The 10,354-nt window shown below is 36.0% G+C and overlaps 1 pseudogene; it reads right to left on the reverse strand.

Annotated features, from left to right (window-relative positions):
• Positions 1 to 2,060: 2,060 nt before the first annotated feature.
• Positions 2,061 to 2,453, reverse strand: LOC106314292 (annotated as a pseudogene).
• Between the last annotated feature and the right edge of the window lie 7,901 nt (positions 2,454 to 10,354).

Genomic DNA, 10,354 nt, shown 5'->3' on the forward strand with positions numbered 1-10,354 from the left:
ATATAATGGAATATGAACCAAAACCAATTTGTTGTGTGTTAAGAGCATTTCAAAAGCAACTTAAAATATGAAATTTTGATCTTCTAAAAGAAAATTGAAAACTTCATATTTGAAGATCTAATGTACAAAATTTCATATTTGAAGTTCTTTATTTTTAAGTCCTTGCAATTATCTGTTTTTCAAATAATATTGTTAACTTTTATTGTTATCACTTTAGTCTTTATAATTTTACTATCTTATACAATTTTTGTACTTTTAGTTTTTATAATCTTATGCAATCTTATATAATTTCATATATGTTTTCAACTTTTATAATTATCATTTTAGTCCTTAATTAAAGATTTAGTTATTGTTCTTATTTCTTTTTGTGTAATTTTGTATTAGAATGTAATATTTTATTGATTAGATTAATTATAATATTTTATTATATTGTACTGTAGTAAAATTATTTTGACTTTTATTAACTTTTATCAACAATAAATACTAAAGTGTAAAATATAAAACTTAAATGTATTGTGATTTTATTAACTTTTTTCAAGAATAAAGACTAAAGTGTAAAATGTAAAATTTAAAAAAATTATGATTGATGCGTTAATTTATGGTATTTTGCTTGATGATGTGGGGTCCCAATGAAAGATATTATTTCTTCAAGTAGCATGTAAATTTTAGATGTCAATTTTTCCAAGATTAATCATTTGACCAAAAAAAAAAGGAATGTTTAATCTAGTTGTAAATGTCCAAGCATAATCTAATATATTACATATTGATATAAACCAGGAAATGGGCTTTACCTCACTCATAGAACTTACACAATATAAGACCCATGCGTGACGTAAATGTCCCATAAGTTGATTTGTTTACGTTTTATTTAAAGCAATTTTCTTATTTATAAATCCTTATAAATAACGTGATGTGTTATAAATCCTTTTGTAATAATTTATGCTTTCTTGGTTTATGAAGAATTATAAATAACGTTTCATATTATTTTTAATGAATTCAATGTATCTAAATTACCAAAGATGATATATAACATTTCATATTTATCTCAAACAAATTTATTTATCTCAAGCATTTTTCTTAAATTTCCTAAAACAAAATAATTTTCTAAAACAAAAAAAAAAGTAAAGAGAACATGTTATATTATCGTCTTCCCTTCCTTCAATCTTCAATGTCCGTTTATCACCGTCACAGAGCATCATGTTATCAACTTTAATCACGGGTCTCTGTCTTGACTAACCTAGGATTCATCGAGCTAGCACTTCATAGTTGGTACTCTTCATAGTCGCACAATCCACTCCGTCTTCAACGCCGGCTTCGACTAAAACCTAATTTCACATCTTCTTGCAGCGACCTAGTGGTTACGGCCTCTATTCCCTGTAGTGCCCTAGCTGCCTTCGATCTCCACAGCGGCGGCCGTCTCTGTCCGGAGACAACGAAGAAATCGTCACCAGCTCGGCCAAACTTCATCTGGAAAATCAGCTGCGACGTGACGGTGTAGCCTCGATCTTATCAAGATCACTATTTAGTTTAAACAATGAAGAATGTGCAGTGGTGAGTGTCATGGAATTAGACATCCGTATTTATATGTACAATTCGGAGTGAAACGCAAAGACGGTAGAATTGGATAATTTAAGGCGAAGTAGTGGGAGCTGGAGTATTAGTTAAGGATTGTAGTTAAGAAGCTTTATTAGATCAATTGAATGAATCGTTTCAATGGTGTTTTCAAAGAGTCTGCAGAAGATAGAGCATGCGAAGGGACGATTAATGACATAACGCGTTGGCGGAACATCACTGGTGTTGAAAAAATGTTCAATTAGATCTTGCTCGAGTACACGGCCCAACGCATACATACGTTGCGTTTTGGCCTAATGGGACACGTGGCAAGCCCATAGAAAAAAACTTTCCTAGCTGGATGCTGAGGTGGCCTAAAGAGGAGGGAGCCAACATATTTTTATATATATAGATAGATAGATATAAACTAATCATGTCAAGATTTCTTCTTATATCTGATACTATGAGATGATCAAGTAAAATCTCATCAATCTCCCTAGATGATAGAATCAGCATGCCTTAGTATCCTTCTTGTTACTAAGAAGTTCTGCTTCTCTTTTGGTATTGGTAGTGATAGGGTCTCTTCCACCTAATAGGCTAAGTCCAAACCCATTCTTGGGTGATAAGATGGTTCAGTATGCACTTGTAACGTCTCCTTTGTCCGTGTTCAGGCTGTGCTACAAGAATGTTGCAATCTCTAGCTTTCCAATCTTTGAGAGAAGATGCAAAATCCTTGATGTCTTGGTAGATCACCATCAGTTTTGCTGGTTCTGGATTATTGTCAAACAACCAACCAAAAAGGTCCAGCTTCATCCGCATACTTATCTCCTGAAACCCATTATTACGGACATCTAATAATAAGATAAGAGTATAAATAGTGTTAAGGTGAGGTTACTTGTAAGTCAAGGCACTTCCCACCTTGGGATAAGTCTGCCCTAACTGTTTGGGCTCTTTATGTAATGGCAAGATGAAACAAAGTAAGAGAAAGATATTGTAATGGCAAAGATCAAACCAAGAGTAGTTACCATTTAATGTGTGTTCTTTATTAAGAACCGAACAAAACCAATCAAGTATGATTTTTTTTCCATCAAATAAGAGTAACAAGGTTACAAGCATCAAATGGAAGATAGCAGCAACATTAGACATCTTACACCAAGATATCAAAATACATGTCAGAATAGTACTAATACAGAAAAAAAATGAAGATACAAAAAAGAATTAAGCAGAATATGGAAAGACTCTTAGATAGTATACTTGTTGTTAACATCATCAAGATCATATCCTTTCAAATTTGCCTGTCAATGTCTGAAGCTCTCTCATTCTGAAAAATTCATCAGAAAGTCCAACATAAGAAATCGTCACCTCTGAAACATGGTCAGAGACTAACACTCTCTAGTAACATACACATATTAGAGAAAGTTCATTAGCCAAACTGTTAAGTTCCGTTGCACCATTTCTCTCATATATTGGCTTTTGACCTGTATCTAAACCATGCTGTGTACGCGTCTCGGTGGCCCACACAGCCTAACTTAGATCCATATCCCCTCCATCCGACTCAAGACTGATTGTTCAGATTTGTTGCGTTGCGTATAATTGAGAAATCCAATGAACTGGCGGCTTTCTCTTCAAAGCTAGTTTGAGATAGTTAGCATAGTTCATAATGTCTGCGCCGACTCCTAAGCAGGGAAACTAGAGCATGAAGTTTATTATTTTCCCATGTAAGTTAGTTAAGGTCTTTGACAAAAGAAAAGGTTAGATAAGGAATCTGAGCAAAGATTAATGGCAGCATTCATAGATTAGTATTTTGCAGAGTAGCAATAGCAAGGCATACATTAGCAGAAACTCTAATTAATTAGAATGTACCAAAGTTATTAGAGTGAGACGAATGTACTTTACTAGTCTAAATTAGAAACCTTAACATTATATCTCATCGCTCTTCTTCTAATCTCCTCCAGCTGCAAGGGTTTCCCAAACCCATACATCGCTGCTAAGATAGTCGTCAGAGCGAGTTTCTCCGCCGCAGTCGCAAACGTTTCTTGGTCCGTGTTCAGCGTTTGCAAAGAGAAAATGTTGTGCTTTGTCAATTTAAATACCGAAAAAAACCGAACCGAACCGAAACTAACCCGATATCCGGGTTGAACACCCGTAATCCAAATGAAGCCAAACTATTGTTTCATTCTCCAAAATATAATAAAAATAATAACTTAATCCCGCGCAAGGCGCGGGTCTTATCCTAGTTTTTATATATATAGATAGATATAGATAGATAATTGGAAAGTAACTAATTTTTAGTTTTATCTTAGCTTCACCTACCTTAATATTTTGCAACTACATTTAGCCAACGTAGAATATGTGATCTCTTCCACTGATTTTTTTTCATCACAAGAGTGTGAATTTCATCTTTTCTTTCACCATTTTTCGAAATCCATTTTATTTCAGCTACATCCTTTATATAACATCTAAGTAATCAAGACAAATAATAGTGTTAGACGAATTTTGCACTTTTCCAAAAATCTAATAGAATTATCATTTTTTTTTTTTGAAAAAATTTTAAATTTATTTCAATCAAAAAAAACTTGTTACAGATATGAAACTGCTCCCTCTATATACAAACGATGAGAAAAACTCTATACAAAGTCAAAATCCCCCTTAATCTCTATCAAACCAACTCTCCATTGCCTTATCATACTTCATTCCCTCCTTTCTTCTTACTGAAGTAATTCTATTCCTGATCAACTTGTCCAGCCTAGTAATCAGACATGCCGCCGGTAGAGAGGGTTCTCCAACTCTCCTCACATTCCTTTCATGCCATAAAGCATAAGCAACAGCTTGAAAACTATACCGGAGTAAGAAAGTCTGCATACTTCCGTGAAGTCCATCTGCTACAACCTGAACCACACTTGACCACTCATGAAATCTCCTATTCCCTGCCATATTTATTATAGTACCCAACCACACTTATTTTGAATAGGCACAATCAAAAAACAAATGGTCCCGAGTTTCGGTAGCCCTTTGACATAACCAGCAAGTGGATATAGCTTGCAGATTCCATCTGAGAACTCTGTCGCCCGTCGCCAGTCTGTTATGGATAGCCATCCATATTAGAAAAGAGAACTTCGGTGTGGCTTCAGAAAACCAAACACCTTTATACCAAGGGACTTTTGGTGAATGAACCCTGATAATGTTCCAAGTTTGTGATGTAGAAAACCCTTCTCTTTACTCTCCATTCTCCCTCTTGCATAAACATATATCCTCCATTTGACTAAGCCCTCTGTTTCTTAGCTTCACCACTTTCTGATCTATCAGCTGGAGAGTGGAGACTCTATGTCTTTTAACCCGATACAACTGAATAGCCCTTTCCACCGTACTGTTTAGAGGAATACCAAGCTCCACTGTTCCTCTTCCTTCTGTTAGATCAATAAGATTCCCCAGCGGCGACCATCTATCGAACCAGAAAGAGGTACTAGCACCGCTGTTGACATCCTTTCTCGACAGTTGCATAGCTAAAGGCCTTAGTTTCAGCAATTTCTTCCACATCCAAGACCCTAGAGCACTATTCTCATTTACACTCCAATACGAACCTTTCCTTATAAGATATTTCCAAATCCATTGCACCCATAATGATGATCTGGCTGATAGAATTCTCCATGTGAGCTTTAAACACGTCACTCTATTAGCATCAGACAGATTCTTTAATCCTAGGCCTCCTTCATTCTTCGGTTTACAAACATCTACCCAAGCTATCTTGGCTTTTTGCATAGAAAGAACCGGCCCTGACCAGAGGAAAGCCGAGCATATGCTGTTGATCTCTTGGATACACTTACTTGGCAGTCTGAATGCCGACATCCAGAAGTTAGTGATGCTATAAAGAACAGACCCAATAAGTTGAAGTCTTCCAGCAAATGAAAGGTGCCTCACCGTCCAGGAAGAGATCTTGTTCCTTACTCGAGAGATTAGCGGACTGTAATCTTGGACATTCATTCTTTTCGTAAGGAGAGGAAGCCCAAGGTAACGAACCGGAAGAAAGCCAGCCTCGAAAGGGAACTGCTCTAAAATAGCCTCACTGTCCTCAACTTTAACCCCAGCCAGATAGAGTGTAGACTTCTCCAAACTGATATTAAGTCCAGACATTCGTGCAAATTCTCGAAAAACAGCTAGAATTCCCTCTATAGAAGTCTTTCTTCCATCTGAAAAGACCAATACATCATCCGCAAAACATATGTGTCAAACTTAACTCCTTACAATAAGGATGAAACCCGATTCTCTTCTCTGCTGCAGCTTTATCCAAATTTTTTGAAAGAACTTGCATACAGATTACGAACAGATAAGGAGAAAGGGAGCAACCTTGACGCAGTCCTCTCTTGCTATTGAAGTAACCAGCAAGTTCCCCATTGATCTGAATTGAGAAAGAAGCCATCTCAATGCATTTCTTAATCCAAACAATGAACCTCTCAGGGAAGTTTAAAGCTGTTAGCACTGACAACAAGAAAGACCATTGTACAGAATCAAATGCCTTAGACACATCTATCTTCACTGCACATCTCTCTATCACCGAGTCTTTATGATAGCTTTTCACTAGTTCTGAGGCTAAGAGAACATTCTCTATGAGTAATCTGTCTTTTACGAACGCAGATTGGTTCAAAGATATGAAAAGAGGGAGCATACCTTTCATACGGTTTGCCAGCAGTTTGGATATTACCTTATAAATCACATTGCAGCAAGAGATGGGGCGATAATCCTTCATAGTTGCAGCATCATTATTCTTTGGGATGAGGGCCATAATGGTAGAATTAATACCTTTTGGTAAGAACCCTTTATCAAAGAAAGCTTGGATTGCCTTAATGAAATCCTCTCCTATAATATTCCAAGCGGCTTTAAAAAACTCGCTTGTGTACCCATATGGTCTCGGAGATTTGTCAGCAGCCATGGAAAAGAGAATCTTCTTCACTTCTTCAGTTGTCACAGTTCTCGTTAACATGCTTTTATCTTCATCAGAACATTCATAATTGAGAATCGACTTTAACTCTTCCACGCTGGCTTCTTTATAATCCAGAGGAACATGATTTAAGAAGTTGTAGAAGTGATCTACCGCTTCTTTCTTTATGTCTTCTTGAGTGTCTGCAATCGACCCATCTACCCTCTTAATTTCTCTTATCGAATTCCGAATCTCCCTAACCTTTGCAGCTCTGTGAAAGCTTTTATTATTACCATCTCTCACTTCCAACCAATGAATTTTTGCCCGTTGACTCATAACTTTCTCCTCCAGAGCAGTAAGAAAAATCCATCTTCTGTAAACAATAGTCTCATCTTGAATATTTGCCTGATTCGGGTTTGCAAGAGTCTTTCTCTTGCGCTCCACAAAGAGCTTTATATGCACCCCTTGTCTTCTTTATGATCTCTCCCACTTTCTCCTTGCTTAAGTGCTTCAAAACTGGTTTCAACGCCTTAAGCTTTTTTGATAATCTGAACAATGCCGAAGTGGAAATAAACAAAGGTTCTGTTCCTGCCCAAAGCTCCTCAACCAGAGGCAAAAAATCTGGCATATCCACCAAAGTATTAACAAATTTAAACGGCTTCTTCGGCTTCATTAACTCTGACTTAACCACAATTCTGCATATCTGATGATCTGAGCACCCTCCAGCTTCAAAAACACAATAGGATTGAGGGAATTGTCGCATCCAAATCTCATTCATCAGGGTGCGATCCAACTTTTTACAAATGATTCCATTCTCCCTTTTATTACACCATGTGAATCGAGGCCCCTGATACGACATCCCCAGAGAATCATGTGAAACATCTTCTACTGAATGCTACCACCCTTTCAGAATCTCATTGAAATCCCCCTGAACTATCCATGGTGACTTCTTTATTATAGGAGAATCTTGATGAGTTTTAAGATCCTTCCAAAGCTCCTTTCTTTCCTCCTCCAAATTGAAACCATAAACAAATGAGCAAAAGATGTCGTCTACCATCCCCTCCAAAAGAACCGAACATGTAATTAGCTGAGCACTCTCAAAACAGGGAGTGACTCTCACCGTTGGGCACCAGATAACCCACAGTCTTCCCCGTCTGCTATAATCATAATTTGTAATAGACAACCAACCCGGAAACACTTCCTCCAAAATCCTCTTCGCTGTATTCTCTTTGACTCTCGTCTCAATTAAACAACCAAACTGAAAACCACACTTCTTCACCCAATCTTTCACCACCTTATGCTTAGAATATTTATTAAATCCCCTAATATTCCAGTAAAAACCAGACATATTAATGGCAACGAGGTTTCTTTTTGTTCAGATAGCTTGGATCCACATCCTGAGCTTTCTGACCTGTTTTATCCTTAAGATACCTATGATTCATCTTAGATTCTCTAGGCAGCATTTGCCTTGGGATCACTTCTTCTATTTCCTTTTGTATCTCTTCATCACTCTGCTCTTCTCTCTCTTTTTCAGTAATATCCTCTTCCTGCTCTTCAACCGGCATTAGTACAGAGAATCTAGAGTTTTTGAGCAAAGACACTTACCCAAAAGCCAATTCCTGTCTATTGGGTGAGCGACTGGTTTTGCCTGGTGTAACGTCTAGCCATTCATTCTCCTTCCTACTACTTTCCTACGTGTTACTTTCTACTTGTAATATCATCTTATCTCCCTTAGTTCCTACTACCTCTTCCTGATTGCTCTCCACTTCTGATAAGACCCCTGAAATCATCCTTTCTCCATCTATTTTCTTCTGCTCTACCTCCTTAATCTTCTGAACTTCTACAACATCATCGTTTTCCTTCTCCTTAGTTTCACCTTCTTCCAAACCCTCCTGCTCTACTTCTTGATTTTCCTTACCCCTTGGGCATGTTTTTGGAGCATGTCCCCATGTGTCGCAGATTGAACATTTTGTAGGGAACCTCGGGTATATGTATTCCACTAGGACCTCTTCGCCTTGGATATTAAACATCATCTTTTTTGGCAAATCTTTTGCTAAATCCACCTTGACAAAGATCTTTGCCACATCAAGATTTAAGCATTGAGCAGTCTCTGGATGCAACCTCACCGGACTCCCAATAGGGCTTGTCATGAAGCTCAATCCTTGCCACGAGAACATCGATAGAGGTACATTCTTGATATGCACCCACATTGGAATCGACTGTACTGGAGACTTCTCCTTCTCTGCCACCGGTGACCACTTAGTCATGACCACTGGAATCCCAGCTAAGTTCCACATCCCCCTTCTCAGTATTCTGTTTCGATCCGCTTGATTCATAATCCTGAACTTCATCGAGGTAGAATTCACCTCAAAGACCTCTATCTTCTGAGTTTTATCATTTAGATTCAATATCTTATTCACAATCGCATGGACCTTTGCAATGTGTGGAGCGTTATCCAGGAACTTTCCAATGCTGAAATCTTCCCAGAGTGGCGCAACATTCTTTGCAATCTCCTTTGGAACCGTTACCGATCCAATACCATCTTTCATCGTTACTTCAACATCATATTTTTTCAAAACTTTCTGTCCTTGAACTGCTCCAACCCACGAACCTTTTGAACCTCCAATATTCACTTCTTCCTTCTTTTCTAGGTCCTTCAACTCCTCTTCTTTCTTTGCCTGATCAATCACTCCTTCTTCCTGCCTTTCCAGATCTGTCGATCCATCCTTAGCAGGAACCGCAACCTTCTTCGAAATCTGATTTGAAACCCTTTCAGTGCTCTGCTGCCTTCCTCCATGACCTAGGTCTTGTGAACCCCCTTGGGATGTACCCTCACTCATCGTTTTAAATATCGTTTTAAAGATATATATATATATATATATCTTTTTAAATTAAACAATATAACATATAAATTACATAAATATTTTAATTTCAAAATTTACTTTGAACAATATTTTTTGATAAAATTTTTGAACAAACATTGACAACTTAATTTTTAAAAAATTAAAAATTATTAGTCCCACAATGAAAATTTTGTTATCAGTAATTTAAAATTTTTATTATAAAAAATACAAATGATCAAAAAACCATATAAGAAGAAAGCATGAACTAATAGACATTAATATTAAAAATATATTATGTATGTTAATATCATTAAAATTTAATTATATATCATATCAAATAGACAAAAATATTGTTTTGATTAATAAAATTAATACATATGTTCACACCAATTTAATTATATATGTAATAGTTACTAACTTTTAATTATTCAATTTATATTTATTATTTCATAATATGTGATAACATTTAATACATAAAATAATTTTTATATATAATGATTATTCCGCGTGCGTAAATCTTAATCTAGTACGAGAGTATAAATTAAACATATGTCACGTGACTGTTAGCAAAAAAACATATGTCACGTGATCCTTCATTTTACAACCACCTCTTGCGGATCATGCTATAAGACTTTGAAGTGTCATCATATATTTAAATTGAATGCCTTTTGATAAGAAAAAGATAGGATTTTTTACACTTAGAAACATTTTTCTACATCTAATCTATTAAAAGGGAATTAGATTTTGTACTTAACCCTTAGTTTTGCTCAATAATTACTTTCTTATGTCACTGATATTAAACAAAGAGTTTTGACTTTTAATTAAATACATGATTTTTCTTATTAATAAACTTTAAAACTACTAAACTAATTCATCTTCCGTTCACATATAGTTCTATACAATTAATAAAAAACAGCATTTTACCTTATTACTAAACCATACAATTAGAAACCGATACTAAACCAAACTATTAAAAATCATCAAATTAGATGAGCTGGTTTCCTACATATGCTGAGAAGACCATTGATAAAACATTGTATTAAAT

The sequence above is a fragment of the Brassica oleracea genome, chromosome C9, assembly GCF_000695525.1.
Source record: "Brassica oleracea var. oleracea cultivar TO1000 chromosome C9, BOL, whole genome shotgun sequence".
Lineage (NCBI taxonomy): Eukaryota > Viridiplantae > Streptophyta > Magnoliopsida > Brassicales > Brassicaceae > Brassica > Brassica oleracea.